Genomic DNA, 16,375 nt, shown 5'->3' on the forward strand with positions numbered 1-16,375 from the left:
TTTTGAAGGGCAAGCCCACGAACGAGTGGTAGTGATGGGTGTGTGGTGGGTGTGGTTAAAAGCCTAGATACATACCAACACGTCCGAAAAGCAGCACTTGTGCGCTGCTATGCTCGACCTAAAAACTACTGTTTAAAACCAAAAAAACACTGAAATTCAACAGTTATAGTTTACTGAGTGAACTATAACTTGTGCCCCCAGCTCCCAATCTTATCTACTGTTGCTTCAAGATATCCTCAAACCCACAACTATTAACATTTTCAAAGTCAGATCTTTTAGGTATTCCTTAGGAGGACAGATATCTGTTCTTTTTTTAGTGGCCCTCACCCACTCTAGTAGTAGAAGGATCTTCAATGCATCTTGCAGCATCAATAAGTGGAAAAAAGAAGAAAGAGATCTAACATGCGATGCAAGTCTTGGGCCCGGAAGGCTTCCTTGCTGAGCTCTGTTGAATATTCTGAGCTCTTTCAGGCCCTATCATCTTAACCTCTACACCATCTTACTACAGACAGGAAAGTCCATTCTGCTAGCCCTTTTTAATGCCCATGATCATATGCAATCCATCCCCTCAATGTGTTTACCACGTTATCTCTCGTATGTGTAGCATAGAATGTATGTATACGTCTTGGTCACACCATTGAACAGGATGTTCTTTCCCTCATACATCTAAACCAAGCCACTTTCATTAAACTTCGGTATGACTTTTTAATAAGAACGGGTGGGAAAACATGTTCTGCACAAAAGAGTAATTAAGTCTATGGAATTTTACCTCTTCACTCACCCACCAGAAATAAATATGCGATGATTTACTTCTCCCACTGATTTTCTCACATTCAAGGGAGAGTATGCAGATTGTTATCTGTCTCCATGTAATTTCCTGATTGCATTTAAAGCCCAGGATATGGCGATTATGTATTCTCTGAGGACTACAAGCTTCGGTTATTTGTTTTGAAGCTCAAATCGGGGACCCTGGCTTTCCCTGGTGATTTATTGGGGGTCCACGGAAGTCAAAAGTTTAAGAGCCATTGCTGTTGTATATATGAAGGTTTTACTACTTATGCATGGTTGCAAAGCAGTGACAGCCCACTGACACGGGCGGGTGCAAACCTTACTTAAAAGTGGGAAGGATGTGTGGCTGCTGTGTGTAGCAAACAAATCATTTGATTGAATTTGCCACCATGCAATACATATTCACCTATTATGTTTCCACATGGCCGCCCCGCCTGCTTCATCACAAAGACTTTCATTGACAGGTCATAGGTCTCTGTGGCAGGCACTGTGCAACACACCAATGGAAGGACGCCTGCTGGGCATGGAAGTGTCTATTCCTGAAACTTCCCCTCACACTTAGGCCCTAGGGTAATACTCCAGTTTATAAGTATTGCATCTCATAAACGCTCTAAATAAATATAGATTATAAGTACTCAAATTCGGCAAGATAGTTCAGCGACTTGAATGCTCGCGGCTGAAACATGCTGTGAACTGTAGGTGACAGCCTGGACTCCGGCAATGAAGTCCGACTCAGTTTTCCATCCTTCCAAGGTCAGTGAACTCAAGCGCCATGATACTGCGTAACAGTGCCATTTGTTTACAGCGCATAGAAACTGCTTTAAAAAACGTTATATGAAACTAACTGCACTTTTTGTCTTTCAACAGGCCGTGAAAGGCCCTGAATTAGAGACGCGTGTGGGGTGGTGCTGGGAGATGTTGTGTCGCTTCACGCACATTCGGGTAGTTTTATCCTGGGACTTTTCATGGCATGAAATGATTACAAATGCCGCTCGGAGTCTTCAGGGATCTCAGGGGTTAATGACTATCACGGCAGGGGCTTCAAAGCCTGCCTGCATTTTCATGCTCTAGGACAGCAGCACGCAATAACAAGCGAGATCGCGCTGCAAAAAAAGTAGTCCAGAAACCGGACGGAAAACAGAGAGCCTCGTAAGCTTTCAGTACTTGGTCTCTGCGCTCGAGGAGGGCTAACCACAGGAAAAGGCATGACATATGCATGCCTTCCACTAACCAAAGCAAGCATATTTTAAAAGGCAAGCCCACGAACCAATGAGAGACACTGACGTGGCATGGACAGGGCTCCAAGCCCTTTTCTAACTACTAAAGTGTCTTGCAAGCGCATGCTAGCGCAGGCTCGACCCTGGTGTTAATTTCGTTAGTGTGGGCAGGCAAGAAGCCCAGAATTTAATGGGAAATGCTAACTCAACCATTTTAGAGGGGGGATTGGCAGACCCTGATCTAGAATTATGTTATTAATGCGCCCAGGCACACTTTGCGCACTTCTGGATTCATCACATTAGATACTTACCTCATCTAGCCCCTGAAACTGATGATGTATGGCCGAATAAATTAGGCAGCCTGATAGATCAACCCCATAAGCGGATCAGGGTGGATATTGAGTTGATCGCATGCACAGCCCATGCCTGTTGCGCACTGCTCTGCCGAACTAGAGCCTGTTCGATGCATGCCCCGTCCATGCCAATTTCGGATATTCCTGAGATGCAGATGTTAGAAGGAGGGGGGGTCCGCACGAGACTCAACAATATGAACCTGACCACGCTGAGGTCTCTGTTCCCTGGGGGCCAGTTAAAGCGGAGATGTATATGCAATATTCAGAATTTCCCTCCGCACCACAGACATTTCATGAGCTAGAATTGCTATATAGGGCCCCGTCACCCCGTAGATAGTCACCGGGCTGTATGCTAGTATGCAGTCCAACTCCCCCTCAGCAGACCCAAAGGCTAGATTGCAATGGGATTAGACCTGGGAGAGACCCTGGAAAATGATGTATGGTGCTACTGCTGTGCCCATATGCGTGATCTTTCCCCAATTTATAGTTTGCGTTTAATTCACTACAAGTTCTTAAACCACTTATACTATGCACCTCAGTGACTTATCCGCATGGGTCTCAAAGCGGATGATAGATGTAATAGATGTTTCTCACCAAATGCTGACTTTCTACACACTGCATGGAGCTGCAGTGGATTACAAGGCTATTGGGTAGAGATACTAGAAGAGATTGACGACATAATGGGTCTGAGAGTCCTGCAAACCCCTAAGTTTGCACTTTTAGGATATGTCAAAGACATCCTGACTACGCAAAGGAAATTGGTGGGACTGCTGCTGGTCTTGGTGAAGCGCAGAGTAGAGATGAGCTGGGGGAGAGGGGAAGCACCACACAATGCAGACTGGCTGAGGGATGCAGCATATTGTCAGGAGCAGTTAACTGCTTTTTGGGAGATGATGCTGCTGCGCTCCCATTTGACAGATATCTGGCTGCCTCTCCAGATGCATCTTATGTCTCAGACCTAGAAAAGATGGTTTTGCTGAGCAGTGCCAGGCTCCATGGGCCAGCTCAGGAGGATTCCCTGACAGGTCATATAATTAATGTACATTTCTGAACGTGTAAGTGATATAAGAGTGCACGCACATTCCCTTTAACCCTCTCCCTTCTTCCTTTTCTTCCCTCCCTGTTACACATGTGGTCGGCAGCGGGACGAGAGGTCCTGCCAAATCTGCATATATGTGTGATTAGTACAGACTGATTAGAATTTATACCAGGTGTGAACGCCACAGACTTGCAGTTTGTATGGTGTTCCACAGAATAACCCAGACATAATGATGAAGATACTAGGTGCTTGTCCCTGCTTGTTGGTTATATGATGTTGTATATCAAAAATGCAATAAAAAAAACAAAAAAAAAACAAATGGTCCTCACTGGGCCTGTTTCTGTGTCAGAAAGAAGTGCAGCCTACCAGTCCCACTCATGTAATTGTTCCACTTCATTGTGGCACTGAGACCTTTGGACTGGCGATCCGTCTGCATGTCAAGTATTTGTGTACCACATACATGACAGTGAGACTGTGTGCAGTGTCATTATGTTTGCTGAGACTCTGCCCAGTGGGTCTATTTTTTAACATGGAACATGATGGAGGATGGATGCAGAGTCTCAAGACAGTAAGAGTGTATTGCTTGCATTTCTGTGTTGGAGGGTGGAGAATCAAACACTGAAGTGAGGGAGAATGGAAACAGAACTACCTTTTACATTTTTAAGAGGACCTTTTAGAAAGCGGTTGCTGATTACATTTAGTGAATAGTGTTAAAAAGAAAAATACAGTTAGTCTACTGGAAGCCTGAATAGTTTTATTAAAAACAAAAATCGATTCATAGAAACAGGCAACAAAATGTCCCCCCTCACACTGAATGAGCATAAATGCTAACGAATATCCATACTCACAACAAATTTCTTGACGTACTTTACATGGACACCAATGAAGATCATGTCACTGAAACCAAAACTATGAAGATGCTGCAGGTGCAGACCTTGGATGGAAACAAAATAAAGGCTCAGGCATGCGTAAAGGCAATATGTAATGCTTACCATTTTATATTTTTACTGTAGTTTGTATGCCTATTCTGAATGTCAACTGCTCCGACAGCAGAATAAATTATGTGCCTCTGCCCAGCACTAACTCAGCAACATGTATTCTTGGTTTCCCAGATACTAGGCAGGTCACCAGGTCACTGCTGTGTCTGGTAAAAACCCAATTGGTTCTTAAATACGATCACTTTACTCAATCTGGGGCCATAAATGGGAAATAAATATAGAGTCAGCTGAAACACATCATCCTTGCAGCCAGCAACATCTCCTTAACATGAAAAGAGCAAAAACAGTACAAACTCTGAAAGTAAACTTGGGCAGATTTGTTGGATTTCATACCAAGGGCTTCACTGTCTCAACGGCATAGCATGGAAATAAAGATAGACCTAAAAGGAGGTTGGGCACATTGGAACAGCTTTGACGTGTGCATTTCAAAACAGTGATGCTGTTGGAATGATGCTCTCATCAACCTTGAACTGGATACTTTGAACCTTTTAGAGCGTTTCTCTTCATTCGGGAAACTGTGTCTAATATGCTTCACATTATAACAAGGTGCTGACTTAACAGTCCAGAGAGTGCTTTGGTGACAGTTGAATGTGTTCATCACTCAAACTGCTAGATTTAGGTTTTGAGCAACCCCACACCGGAAATCCAGACAATGGGGGTGATTCTGACCGCGGCGGACGGCGGTCGCCGCCCGCCAAGCGGTTCCCGCCGAAAGACCGCTCCGCGGTCAAAAGACCGCGGCGGTCATTCTGGCTTTCCCACTGGGCCGGCGGGCGACCGCCGAAAGTCCGCCCGCCAGCCCAGCTGGAAACACCCTTCCCACAAGGACGCCGGCTCAGAATGGAGCCGGCGGAGTGGGAAGGTGCGACGGGTGCAGTTGCACCCGTCGCGAATTTCAGTGTCTGCAAAGCAGACACTGAAATTCTTCGTGGGGCCCTCTTACGGGGGCCCCTGCAGTGCCCATGCCATTGGCATGGGCACTGCAGGGGCCCCCAGGGGCCCCGCGGCACCCCCTACCGCCATCCTGTTCCTGGCGGGAGAACCGCCAGGAACCGGATGGCGGTAGGGGGTGTCAGAATCCCCATGGCGGCGGAGCGCGCTCCGCCGCCATGGAGGATTCTCAAGGGCAGCGGGAAGTCAGCGGTACACCGCCGACTTTCCGTTTCTGGCCGCGGCTGAACCGCCGCGGTCAGAATGCCCAGCGGTGCACCGCCAGCCTGTTGGCGGTGCTACCGCCGACCTCCGCCATGTCGGTAATTACCGCCAGGGTCAGAATGACCCCCAAAGTCTTGTGAGAGACCAGGATTGATACAGACGAAACCCGAGACACAAAGCACGTTTGACCTTCAAATTGTTACAAGAATGTAAACATTTGGGCACTGGCAAAACTGTTTGTGAATTCCCACAAAATATGGCCAAACATGAAAGAGAGTCAGATAGGTCAGAAATAGCACTGCTTGGTACTGCAGTTAGAATAAGTGAACAAAATTGGAGACAGAAATCACAGCTAGTGTTAAGGCAATTTGTGAAGTTTCACAATAGCAGGGAAGCAGGAGATTTGCTCTGACCCAGAGGCCGCAACTGCAGAAGATGACTAACCGCCTGATTAAAGGCTGCAAGTTCTGAAGAGGGGCACTTGCCCTTTCAGCACAGAGGTTGCAACTGCCGAAACTAGGCAGCCACTAGACCAACATATGAACCACAGCTGCCAAAGATAAGCATCCGCCAGTCCTGCATGCCACACTGATATCTTCTGCGGTCCGATAGAGAGAGGACAAGACAGGGATCTATGACACATCAAAGGTGCTGACAGTGTAAGCTATCACATGATCCCTGCAGTTTCTACCAAGCCATGACTCCACAAAGAATGTCAATTTTAAGCCTGGCCTCCCAAGACTTACAGACTGTAACACAAACGTACAAAGGTAAGCCTGCAGTAGGACGTTGCCTGTGAGACTCTATGGGATAAGAAATGTTCAAGCTGACTTACTGTAGTGAACACCACTTTTAAAAAGGGTCACACCCAGGTAGATCTCCTAAACTCCAAGAGGATTTATTTGCTATTTGGAGGAAAGGAGGATGGACAAATGTGACTCACTCCAACCTACAATGACTTATGCTCATCTAGATAAGGAGTGTCTGGAGTCTCACACGTCTAAAAGAGTAGCTCTCTTCTGCGGGGGGGGACATAAATCTTACTTATCAAAATGATGATCATTATTATGGTAATTTTAGCAGTCATAATACAAAGCAAGGTGAATATTGGAAATACATCAAACATTTTACATCACACATCCCTGCTTGCTCCATTACATTAGTAAAACCCCTACTTTATATCCAGTGGCGGCCGGTAATTTTAAGAGGGTGGGAGGTGGAGGAGGTGGTAGGGGACACATGCACACATCCACCTCACTCACACCCATTCACACGACTCACGAACAAATACACATACATTTATACATGCACACACATAGCAAACATTAAAAACAAAACTTACCTCAGCAGCTCAGATAGGGAAGCCTCGGAGGTCCCAGGAGGGTTGGGACTGCTGCCTTCACTCATTAGCTAACCTAAGGCTAGCCAATGAGGGAAGGCAGCAGTCCTAACTCGTCACAGAGTAGGATGGGGTCAGTGAGACTGCTCACCCCACCCCACTCTATGATGAGGTATTGTTAAAGCAGAAATCTCAGCTATATTTTAGTCACAACAGACTAGATAGCGGATTTCGTACTATAGGTCGATGAACCAAACCGAATATGCTTTAAAGAAAATTACATAGGCATGAAATCAAAATACCAAGCAATAGACTATACATTATTATAAATGCACCATGATCAATGCAACCATTAACAACCACACCATTTTATTAAGAAGTTAAAATATTTATTTCCCTATATTAACAATGATAAAGTCCCGAATATTATTCTCATGTTCAATTGATACATGTAAAGAAACAACAAAGGCTGATTAAGTTGACAGATGAATCTAAGCTTAACCAAAGCAGTAAGAATTATTAATTCAATAAAGAATACACAAAACCATAGCAACAGAATCTGAGCAAGAGAAATTTAATACATTGAATCAATAAATGAAAAGAGTCAATGACCATTCATAAGTATGAGGGTAACACCTCACTAACCACTAATTAGCATTAACATGTTGAGTTTCATGTAAAAAAGTTAGTAACATGAATTTAGAAAAACATCTAGCTATGGCACTATCAAAAATAAGCAGCAGTATAAAAACAATAGCAGTACCTGCAAAACGAAAGACAAATGCAATATACAGATCTCTATAATAACCTATCCTCAAGGTAGTCAGCAATCAGATCATAGCTTCATCAGGGGGACAGCAACATCAGCATCAGAACAGGAGCAAGGTAAGGGGAGTTGGTTTAGAATTTGGACCATAAGATTACTAAACCATCAGAGTATTAGTTCAGTATTAAACAGGCATAATAAACTCAGAAAATAATAAAACACCTAAATGTCAGTAGACTAACTGGCAAAGCATGTAGTAAAGTTTCTGGAAATAAATCACTCTCGCTCCAAGGCAGAATGAACAATGAACCCCTGAAGTCTGAATCTCAACATTAAATTTAACTTGCTAAACTCCTGTGATTGGCAAAAACATAAGGCGAGAAAAATAAATCCAACAAGACTGTTATTAAATATCACAATTATATAAAATGTTAGCTTTAAGAATATTCATTGGCTGCTGCTCTTCTTTTGTAGTTCAGGTTTATACTAAATGTATCTTGCATACTTCCTTCTCCAGTTCATCTATATACCCTTTTGTTTGGCACCTTCCGGATTTGCTTCTACTAGACACTGGTTACAAGTATATGAAAACAATTCTTCCGCACCATTTTCCCTTGAGAAAAATACATAAGTTAGAAACATAACTACAGACAAATATGCAAGTTCAATGAATGAAGTCTGCTAGGCAATGGACATGAGGTTATAAGAACGGAGTACACAAGAAACATTTAATAGAGATAACACTTCACAATGGCCTTGCTCTGCTTCAAGCCCAGCAGACGCCAATAAATATTATGATTATTTCAGCATTTTTTTTTGCAGGGAACATGCTCTTAAAGAGACAGAATATTTTTCATCACAATATTAATATAACATTAGAAAACATATGCAAGCCTTTCACTTTATGGCAGCCACTAAGTAGAGCACAATTTTTTAAAACATAAATTTATAGTCAAATTAATTCACATCTTAGTGCATAAGTATGATTACGTAAAGACAAAGTTATACATGATAAAATGTCTGTGCTCACAATATCAGTGATTGACCCTCGGCCCTGGGCACTTCGGGGCTTAAAACTGAAGTGCCCAGGTCCGAAGCAATTGGTGACGTTCCCCTTCATCATAAGGGAGAGGGCCTAGAAGAACCTTTGCGGGGCTGAAGAGGTCACGCCATCTAGGCAGTGACTTCTTCAGCCCAGCAAAGTTCAGCTCAAGCAGCCAGGAGACTGCGCATTTAGCGCATGTCCAACTCATGGCTGCCTGACCTGAACCAGAAGAGTATCTGTCAGTCTGACTTTTGTTCAGCCTGACAGATACTCTTCACATCTGGAAAAAGGTAGGGTGGGTGTGGGCCCTCAGCCCATATGGACGGGCTGCTGCTGCTTATACCTACTTACATGTCATCAGTCTCAAAGTTATTTCCTGTATGGTAATCAAGGCCCCAAGGCTCATCCCAATGCTCATCCCGCAGCCCCAACCTCTCCAATATTTACATGACCCATCTGGCCAGTGTCATCCATGTGCATGACATCAACATCCTCTCCTACGCCAATGACACACAACTAATATTGTCTCTATCAGACAAGACACCCCAGTAAGCTAGACTGTAGAAACAATCTGCATGCTGGAATCACTAAGCAACTCAGTAGAAGAGTATGAACCATTCAGATCTCAGCATCCAGAGTCATACTCAATACTGCATGCAGAACACACATCACACCGCATCCAAAGGTGCTCCACTGACTCCTCATACAAAAGTGCACTCACTCACACATTCAATGCACTACACAAGATGGACCCCACCTACCTGACTAGATGCATCTCCTTCCACCAACCAGCCAGGCATCTCCACTCTGATGAACTCCTACTCACACACATCTCACACATACACAAAAACAGATCCGGAGGCCAGGGCTTCTTGTACACTGCTCCTAAAGCATGATACAACCTCCCACTACACATAAGAGCCTTCTCCTCACTACCTGAGTTCCTCAGGAGGCCGAAGACCTGGTTCTTTGAATAACCTGTATCCCAAGGCAAGGCATTCTCACTTGCTCAGCACCAGGATACTGTCCCGGGCGAAAGTGGTCGTTACAAATACACATAACAGACTACTATTTATATACAGCTCTAACCATTGCATATAATCCTGCAGCTTTCAGAGTGTGAACAATTTCAGTTTTCTCTTTTGTAAGTGCAACAAATGCCAACCTGCAGCTCTAAAAACGTCTGCAAATAATATGTCAATTTCACATATTGATACCATTAGCATTCAGAATATTCATTTTCTAGACCCTAAGCCTGACACACATATGTACCCTAAAGAGTCAATGCTCTCATGTTCGCATACAATCATTCCTGGCTTGCATGCGATTCATGTTTTACCAGGAAAGTCCTGCTACCCATGACACAATGAGTTGCAGATGTGGCAACACCCTAAGGGAACTTGAACCTGTGCCTATTTTTGCCTAAACCTGACTTGCCAGGAGTGCACCACTGACATTGGGGAACACAAGAGTGCAGGAAAAAGGGCACCATAGAGGATGTAGTGATTCATTGCGAGCCCGTGGGTGAGATCATTTCGCCTTGTAGTCATATCCCTATCAAATTGTGTAGTATTCCGTTCTGCTGTGATACGAAAGTATTTTATTTCACTAAAAAGACAGGCACTGTGCTGGTCAGAGATTCATTCTATTTGTTGCTTGACTGTTTGAGTTCTGAGTCTCTGTCCCCTCCAAGCTACCTCCCTGAGAAGCCTGTGACTGCACACTCTTTCTATCGTGAGGGTGAAGTGCTGGAAGTGTGTACTTGGCCCTAAGTGCAGAGATGTCATAGGGAGCCTACTGCACCCTGTTCTGAGAGGGGAACATAAGAAAAAAGAAAGAAAGAAGTGATAAAGGTAAAAAGGAGAGGGCTACCTAACACGAAACCAGCAAAGGAAAAACTTCTGTCACTTAAGTAATATATTTTTCGTGTCTGAATGATGTGTAAGAACAGTTCTTCTACTAGCGAAGTTAATGATAAGGGCATGAAGGGTCAATGGCTCTCTACAGATATAGTGAAACATGTCGGATTGGTACAGTAACAAAACGCAATGTAGCACAAAAATGGGGATCTGGAACGCCTCTAAGACTATACGAATTGGAAATGGAAAGGGAACACTGCAGATTGATGGAAAAAGAAGTTTACAAAGACCGAGGTTGCAGAAAGAAGTTTGGGAAAATTTGGAATGGCTGGGAAATGAGTACGGACGGTGGCCCTGGGTGAACCTGAGGTCATCTCTAACAAGAATTATTGGACGGTGGCATGTGAAAATACACACTATGCATTTCAGAATGCTCCCTGAAGCAAGGCAATTGATGCCAGCTACAATACCTTGTCCATGTCCACACAGCTACACACCAGCCCAAGCGCCTACATACCCTATCGGGTGGTCAGTGAGCTGTACAAATCAATATGACATAACATAATATGTCAAGAAGGGGATATATTGATTGTTTACCTAGCTGTAAAATAGACCCTCCATGTCTGAAAATGAGCTTGATAGAGCTATGATGAGCTGTAACTCACCGGGCATGCCAGAAATAGGCAGCGCATCACACCAAGTAGTGTTTCTTACATGGCCCTTTAAGTACATCACATCAGAAACCTATTTCTAAATCTCAAGCCACAATATTGTTGGTAGATGCAATATTCAGCGCGCAAAAATATGAACGCCTCAAGCAATAAAAAAGAAGGATCGTTTCTGAAATGTAATTGGCAAAATGTGTTTGCAGATGTTTATGGCTAATATTTGCTGAGCTTGAAAACAATGGCTGCATCTTAACGGGTTACACGGCGCTATTAATTCCTGGCTTGAAATTGCCTGTCAACCCATAAATAAGTATACCGTGGCGAGAGAGCAGAGCCGAGGACCCCAAATATATATTTAATTTTCATGCGATGCTACATCATTTCGAAGCATATTGCTGAGCTCTTTCGGTTTGTATATCATTTCTGTTCGCTGCCCTTGTACTGCCTTTAATCAGTTCTCAGTAATTTACAAACCCAAATGGTATCAAAAGTCGAGACTCTAGTGCAAGGATTTTAAATCTGATGAGGAGAGAATGTGCAAGTGGTGTAAATCACGCCCTTTATCTACTCACCTTCCACGGTCATTCATCACAGAACGACAGCAGCGTCTATATCTCCCGGCCCATCATTATTTCCAGTTCACCTTGTTTAGTACTAGAGAAACCCTCTTCATAAATCAGGCTCGTGCTATTACAGGCCTCGGCTTAAGACATATCCATTTCACAAACTCATCATTCCCCGCGCTGTTCACATTCGACTTTAATGTACACGCTAATTCCTTAATTTACTTTTCTTCCGTTCCATTGAACGCGGTAGATCGCAGTACTTTGCACAAACTTTCGATCTCTCAGAAGCAAGGTACTAGGGCCCAGAAGCCAGTCGCTATATTGAGTAGAGTGCAAGGAAACTTCGCCCCCCCCCCCAAAAAAAAATACATGTACACCTCTCAATGAATTGTATTCTGGGATCTCAAGGGAACTCTGGCATCATATTTACACCACTAGAGGATACCAATGGAGCATTTGTATTTAACAAACAGAATTTTGGGTAACAACTAACTAGTTAAGAAGGGTCTGCATGGCAATTTTCAATATTGTTCCTAATATAATAAGGTAGTACACAACATGGAAATAGGTGGTCCAACCTCCTGGCTGCCAGCCCCGTGACCACCCACTGACTGTATTGCAAGCACGCAGTCGACATGGTGGTCACCCATGGTGGTCAGCCAAAAGTGGTCGGAACAATGGAGGTTCGCGGTCAGCAAACCAATACACAATTGCACATTGGTTGAATTTGAAAACAACACATCTGACACACATTGTCTCCCTGGACTCACCTGCAAAGGACACTATAAAATACATCCCTTCACAGACCACAATCCTTTGCATTTCCACTGCAACACAAAGAAGCCCAAGCACCCATTTGTAGTTGAGTACATAGATGAGGCATCCCTTTTTTTCACAATCTCATTGAGCACCATGCACACACCTTTATCCATTCACACCCTTTTGCACTCTACCTGTTTAGTAAGTCACTGTCACCTGTTTTTTTTTGTTCCACCATGTCACGTTCCAAAAATCCCAGTTTTTCTGAAGATGATTTAAGAGACATGAAATCATAAGAGTAGAGCCACAATTGTTTGGAGCACCAGTCTGGCATCCTTGTCTCAGTAGGAAAATGGAAAGAGGTGGAATGACATCAGGGGCAAGGTCCATTCTCTGATCTCTATGAACCAGCTGCAGGCCAAGAAGCCTGGTGCCTCCCCACACCTCCCTCCTCCCAGGGCCCAATTACATCTCTTTCCTGGGAGGGGAAGTTCTTGGCCTTCCTGCATACTGAGGGCTTGGCAGTAATACCTGGAGGAGTGGAGTCTGGTAAGTCACAACACAAAAAATATCATAAAATGCATGCACAAACCATATGTGAAACTGCTGATGATCACATGTTGTACAGTCATGCATGGAAGTGATGGAAATGGAATGTCATGTAGGCTATGTCTGCTCAGCCTGCCTCAGAGGTACTTAATTAAACCTGTCCATATGTGCATTTTTCATCAATGTTAATGTGTGCTTTTGACTCGTGACAGGTCCCTTACTCCCACAGCTCTATTGTCACCTTCAAACAGGTCTGATTTGTCCTGTACAGGCTTATTGCACAAATGACAGTCACATAGTGCAGACAATGGCCCTCATTCTGACCTTGGCGGTCTTTTCGCGAGACCGCCGAGTTACCGCCGCGGTGAAGACCGCCGACCGCGGCGGTATGCCGCTGTGCGCATTCTGACCGCTGGGAGCGTTCCGCCGGAAAACCGCCAGCAGCCACACTGGCGGTCGGCGGGAAAGTGGAGACTGGTCAACCTCCACCGCCACGCCAGCAGAACACCGCCCACAGAATTACGACCCACATTTCTGTGTGGCGGTCTTCTGTTGGCGGTCTTCTGTTGGCGGTCACCTCCCCATGGCTCCTGTCACCTCCCGGAGGACCAACGCACAAGGTAAGTTGTTCGTCCGTGAGGGGAGGGGGTGGGGGGGTGTTGTGTGATGTGTGCGTGCATGGGGGTGTGCGTGTGAGTGTGTAGAGGGGGTGTGTGAGTGCGTGCATGCGGGCGGGGAGTGCTGCTGTGCCTATGGGCAATGTGTGTAGTTCGGCGGGTGCGCATGTCGGCATGTATGTGTGCGGGTATGTGTCCCCGTTGTGTATGTGTGTGTGTAGGGGGTGTGTATATGTGCATGTTGGGGGTGTGTGCATGTCGGGGTGCGTGTATGTGCATGTCGGGGTGGGGTGGGGAGGGGGTTCGTACCACCTCTGGGGGGTGGCAGGGGGGTGGAGGGTGTGGGGGGAGGACTCGGGGGGGCAGTGGGGGGTGGGGGAGACCCCTATCAGTGCCAGGGAAGGAATTCCCTGGCCCCGATAGTGCCTACCGCCATGGTTCGCATGGCGGGTCCCGAACGCCAGAAACCGCGGCGGTAAGCAGGGTCATGATACCGTTGGCGGTCTTGGGTCGACCGCCGGACCGGAGTGCGCAGACTCCAGCCCCTCGGTCATGACCGCCGTGGCTGTCGGAGTGGGGAAGTGGCGGTCGGTCGCGGCGGTGACCGCCGCGGTCAGAATGCCATTTTTAATACCGCCGGTCTGTTCGCGGTCCGACCGCCGCCTCTCCGCCGACCGCCAAGGTCAGAATGAGGGCCAATGTGTTGCGTTCTGGGAGGCCATGATATGTGAGTCAGTAGCTTGGTCACATAGCAGAAATTGTACAATGCATGCCTTTTGATGTTGGGTGCCATCTCTGTAAGATAGACACAAATATCCACAAGGCTGTGTTGTGGTACATATACATACCACAGAACCCACCCCCTAAAGTGGCACGAGTCTGCATTTGGTAGGCCACATGTCCACACATGCACAAGGAAGACAGTTTATGTGCCCACCATGCCAGCCCCTTCGTTGTCACTCAAGTATAAGGGTGAAGTTTGTACTATGGCAGTGGCATGTAGAGACTGTGTGCAGAGAGTCATTCTCATAGTGTGTGAATGTGTTTGTCCATTTAGGCCTAAGGAGCTTAACCTTCAGAAGCAAAATAGGTATGTAGTGTTTCATTGTGGCTCACATCACAGTACATGTTGCTGGAGCATGAGCTACCTGATGTCAATAAGCTTGCTTAGTCATTGTAGGCCCTGAGCAGGATAGTGGGTTAGTCTGCAGATACAAATACATATGTCTGTAGTCAAGTCCATGTAGGTATGGACTTGTGTGTTTCAAACCTATGGAGTGTTAACAAATTAAAAACATTCTAGCTTTGTGTTTCTGACATGTATGTGACGCAACCATTTGTGACAATGCCTGTGATTGTAATCTCTTGATTTGTCTTTTTCATCCATGCAGGTCAAGGCCCATCAGAAAAAGGAGCTAAGGAGAGCCATCGCCAAGAAGGTGCAGACCGTGGGGGACCACAGCTAGCGGAGTACCCACTGTCGCAAGAGGTGGTAGGACCTGAGACACTAGGCCCGCAAAATCGTAGAGGTCAAGCTGGGGATGTCCTGACAACATGGGCATAGTGACTATCGGACTGTAACCCCTCTGATCACCTGCATTCTGGCGGTGGCCTAACCAGACCTTGATAGGCATTTGAGGACGGCACAGCAGCCACAAGGGGGTGAGTACAGGGCATATTCCTGCCTGTCACATTGCCAAGTTGATGTGCTAGGTTCTGACATCTTCCCCTGTTGAATAGGGATGAGCCATGTGTAACACAGTAGATGAGTGATTGTTTGTGTAGACATGTCAAGTGGTACATACTGGTCTCTAGGGACAACATATGGCTGTGTACATTGATCAATCAAGTACTGTTTGTTGTTGTAGTGGGTGTACTATCTATGCAACAGACAACTACTCCTCAGTGTTACATGCCAAAAGAAAGGTAGTGATGGTTCACTGTCCTAAGTCATGTGTCTGGTAAAATGAGTATATGGGCCTCTCCTACACAGAGGCTACTTGTCTTCAGTGTATGACAGGTGCTAGTGCCTCACTACTGTCTATAATGTGAAGATGACCATCATACATGTGATAGTGCATACTTGTTTGGGGGGTCCAGCTATAGATCACTACTTTCCTTTGGTAAGTGGGGAATGTCCATTGACATGTTTTATGTGCCAAGACTGTTGCCAACATTCCGTGTGTCTACATGTCAGCATGTGTCCCTTTCTCTTTAGAAAAGTATTTGTAATCTGCTGTTTCATGCATGGTCTACCTGTGTTGAGGGGATAATTCCTGTATTCCCTCACATATATGTGCATGCCAACCTATGTGTGGAAGAAGACACTTACATTGGGGGGATATTTCATGTTGTGTCACAGACAGCAGTGTGTCACTATTGATTATTGGCTGATATATACCCTCACCCGTAATAGCATGTAATTTGGCATGTACAACTTCAGTAGCAATGAGGGATACAATGTGCATTTCTATGCCATTGATGTAGTATCATGTATCAAAGTGCTTTGCAAATGTGAAATGGGGAAGGTTTGTATCCTGACTGCTGACATGTATCATGGAGTGACCTGCAGTTATGTTGGAAATACATGTGTTTGTGTGCAACCATTCACCCAAAGACATCTGGGTTTGCTTGACCAAAATGGAGACAATGATGT

Source organism: Pleurodeles waltl, chromosome 1_2 (genome assembly GCF_031143425.1).
Source record: "Pleurodeles waltl isolate 20211129_DDA chromosome 1_2, aPleWal1.hap1.20221129, whole genome shotgun sequence".
Lineage (NCBI taxonomy): Eukaryota > Metazoa > Chordata > Amphibia > Caudata > Salamandridae > Pleurodeles > Pleurodeles waltl.